This window comes from Camelina sativa, chromosome 2 (genome assembly GCF_000633955.1).
Source record: "Camelina sativa cultivar DH55 chromosome 2, Cs, whole genome shotgun sequence".
Lineage (NCBI taxonomy): Eukaryota > Viridiplantae > Streptophyta > Magnoliopsida > Brassicales > Brassicaceae > Camelina > Camelina sativa.
Genome location: NC_025686.1, coordinates 22,881,607 through 22,886,018, shown reverse-complemented (window position 1 = coordinate 22,886,018; position 4,412 = coordinate 22,881,607). Strand labels below are relative to the sequence as shown.

Genomic DNA, 4,412 nt, shown 5'->3' with positions numbered 1-4,412 from the left:
CCACCTCCGGCCAGCCACCTCCGGCCAGCTACCGCCGACCAGCTACTTCCGGCCAGCTACCTCCGGCCAGCCACCGCCGGCCAACCACCGCCGGGCAACTATCTCCGGCCAGCCACCACTGTCCTCCACCACCATTGGTAATTTTCCACTGCCCTCATCTTAATCTTTTAATTTTTTTAAATATAGTGTTATTTACTACTATAATTTTTTTGTTTTGGTTACTGACCTAATTCACCCAATTTTTATTATATTTGTTTTTTTATGCGCACAATCTGTTTTTGTGAAGAAAAAACATGAATGGTAACTGAAAGATAGTTAAATGAATCCACGAAAGCTATTCAAACCCTAGGTATATATGTATATCACCACCGCTAGTTGTCCGAAACATGTATCAGATATCGAATATAAGTAGTTATGTTTTAGAGTTAGTACGGTTGTGATATGTTATTAGATCATACCTTTAATATGTTTGTGTATATTTTTCGCAGGTTACCTAGTTCCCGGTGGCAAGATTCTCATCATGACTAAGTTATTGAGAATCCGTAGGTTTGATTAAATGTACTAATTAATTTGAAGATGACTCCTGTGTTTTTATCTTTATATTGTTAAATGTACTAATGTATCGTCACAACATGTGATACACATGGTTTATCAAATGGATATTAATAGCCACCTGAAATTTCACAAAAGAAAAAAAAAACAGGAAGGAAAATTCAAATCATTAAATGAAAGGTTCAGGGAACTATGTGGACATGGGGACATAGCAATATTATTGATGCATGTAGCTAGGGGGTAAAGTACATCAAGTAGTTCTCACTTACTCTTTAGAAATGATATGAGATTTGACTCACTTTAATTACTCTTTAGGAAAGATATATACTGTATGAGATTTGACTCACTAATTATAAATCAACATCTCATCAAAGTCTTTTAAAAATACGATTTTCTTTAGTTTCCTACTATAATTGTGACTCGTATAACCTTAACAGCGCTACTTACATTATTAGGTAAATTGAATAAGTTGGTTCTTTAATTTGTTTGGGTACAATATTGTTACCATAAACTTCCCAGCTCACCACCCAGTTCACATTATTATACAATTGCGTGGACGAGGGACGGTATATACCGGTTGGCTGTTAATATCGGGTTGGTCGAATATAAGTACTTTGCTCGGACACGGATAATTAAACACACGTTACTACCCTCAACATTCAACAACTACATATCAAATCTATACTATTAAAAGGGAAGCACTTTTTCAAGGCAAAAATGAAACATTAAAATATATGACATAAAATGACCCTGAATAAATAAAAAAGCATACAAGAAGGACATTGAAGTAAATTTGGAATGTAAAAATCTCGGATCCTTCTCTAATCCGGGTGTAATTAATTTGGATCATGTATAATTTATCCGGAGTCAGATTAATAGTATTAATAGTATAGATATAAACAAACAAAGTCTTTTTCACTCAACAAAGTCTCGGCATTTGAATTTTAGTGGTACCACGAGTGGCCCAAACGTGTAATATCCAATAACTCATTACCAAGTTCCGTAATAAATACAGTGGTCCAATAATCGACTACTACATAATTCATCTACATAAGAAATATCAACTACTACTATAATTAATTACTAAGATATTGTATACCATAAAAAAACGAATACCAATAATAAAGGAAAACAAAAATATATTTATGTCTTCATACTCAAGCAAACTAAGCCTTTACTAATTATGTAAAATCAAAGATTACCAAAATTTCGTATATCACTAATGTTGAAAAATTACTAAGATATTTTATACCATAAAAAACGAATAACAATAATAAAGGAAAACAAATATATATTTATGTCTTCATACTCACGCAAATTAAGTCTTTACTAATTACTAATTATGTAAGCCTTTACTAATTATGTAAAAACGCGTGGATCCTGTTGTTACCCGGATTGATTGTGTTCGGGTCATGTATTAATTGTTCGGAGTTGTTTTTCATACTCCTGTATCCAAACAGAATCGAAACAAATTAAAAAACAGAGTAAGTATTTTCGTTTAAACAATTTAAAGAAACCATAATTCCAATATTTATGTACATATTTAATTTGGGCAATAAATTCGAAACTGTATATATGTAAAGATATTTCATTTGATGATATATTTGGAGATATCTGGAAACAATAATTTCTAATTTTGATGTTACCTAAGACACAAAATCATCTAAATTTGTTTATAGAAATAATTTAAATCTGTCTCTATTAAAATCGTGCAATTAAATTCAAAATTGTATATATGTATAAAAATTTAATTTGATTATATTTTTGTGAGAAATCTGCGTAAACAATATTTATGATTTTCCTTTTTCTAAAACTTATATTCCAAAACTAAATGAGGAAATCTAAAATAACTACCAAAATCTTTTTGTTAGTATCCTAAAATATATTAATCTTCATCTCTCTATATAAGACGTGTCGAAGTCTTTAGTTTCGTTCGTTCACAAATTTTTTTTCCAGCATCCATATTTTGAGTTTTAAATTTTTTGACTTTTATTTTTCATAATCTTATAGTGTTTCAGATTTGAAACTCTACAAGAACATGTGAAACATAAAAGTCAAGACTATATAACTTCTAAAATATGAATGTTGTGAAACAATCTCTATATTAGTAAAAGAGAAGTACAAATTGACTTCCGGGTCGGGTCAATAAAAAAAATTTACCCGAAATTGAAGATTCGGATACTTACTAATCGGGCAAGAAAACGGATTTGGATATAACCATTTACGTGTTTTAGAAATCGATTTAGGATTTTTTTTATTAATAATGACATCTAATTAGTTTTACATTAACTGTTGTCAATAGGGCTTTAATTTCGGCACAGTTATAGAAGTATCATTTAGTTACAAAGATATCAATCTTTAACAAAAAATTATAATTACAAAACTGAACCTAATTGTAAATTGTACTTACGTAATTGATTTTCTTAAAAAAACTACAGTGGTTAATCGGATATTTATGGTCCCTCTAATTTAGGAAACTAACAAAATTAATCTTATTAGTAAATCAAATGAAGCTTCAATTTGGGAAACCTATTATAGAATAATTTCTATGCTAAACTAACAAAATCCAAAAATATCATTTAGTTATAAATATATATATATATATATATATATATATATCTATCATATGTTTGCCAAATATCAAGTTTTCATCTGATTGTTAGTATATTCTAATTGATTTCAAAAACAGAAAGATCATTAATCACGAAAAACACCAAACTATTTCCTTATATGATTAGAATTCAGTATTAAATTATTAATACAAAATCAGTTACAAAGAGTATATTCAATAAGTTAGTTTAAGTAATTTCCTTTTTTTGACAAACAGTTTAAGTAATTACCTTAAAATCCGAAATTACCATTAATATTCTAAATATATTTATATAATTATTAGAAAATCACTTACATTTCTCTGCCAAAACAGATTTTTCTAGAAGACTTCAATTTACTAACCCTACAAATCGACACCCATCCTCACTATATAAAGCAATACATTTGTGGAACAAAATATCAATTATTTCATTCCAACTTTCCTATGTTTTGTTGAAGCTTTTATTTTATTTATGATTTTTTTATTGACAAACTGTTTCATTCGTTTTCTTTTATCCAATATGATATGTATTAATGTTTTTAATTTTTATTTTACAGGAACATCAAAAACATTGTGAATCTATCCAAGTCATATGTTATGTGACACGGGTATATACAAAAATTCATTCTTTTTTTTTTAATAATTATGATGCAGATTACGACTACAAACCAAATTATGATATTGATTAATATTTTTTATTGTTTTTTGGACATATGAAGCATTATGAAAATTATCAAATTATGATATCCTTAAGTTCAGGTATATACATAATTTGACTTAGTATATGAACTATTTTACATTTTTGTAAATAATTTGACGTAATATATGAACTATATTGTTCTATTTTCTGAAACTAACATGTTGCTTAAATATATTTATATTTTTTGGACAAAAATACTATATATATATATATATATAGATGTATCTCTATCTTAATAAAAGAAAAGTACAAAATTGAATTTGGGTCGTGTTAAAATTCATGATCATGATTCCATGTTCTTAGATATAGATAAAATATTGAATATATCTTTGTTTTGCATTTTAACTTTGTGTCTACCATTTTATTACTATCTAAATCATATATATTCGAATATAAAAAAAATTTACGTAGACTGTTTTGGTCTTATAATTCCAACCGATATTATACTTTTTAATATATTTTTTCTTTACTTTTCGTCTTTGACTAATTAAATTCATATTAAACACATTATCTATTTTTCTACCGCTTTGTCCAAAAAAAAAAAAACAGTATTCCAAATTTCCAATGGCA

At 27.8% G+C, this 4,412-nt stretch overlaps 1 pseudogene; it reads left to right on the top strand.

Annotated features, from left to right (window-relative positions):
- Window positions 1-556, top strand: part of LOC104755951 — a 5,968-nt pseudogene extending 5,412 nt beyond the window's left edge.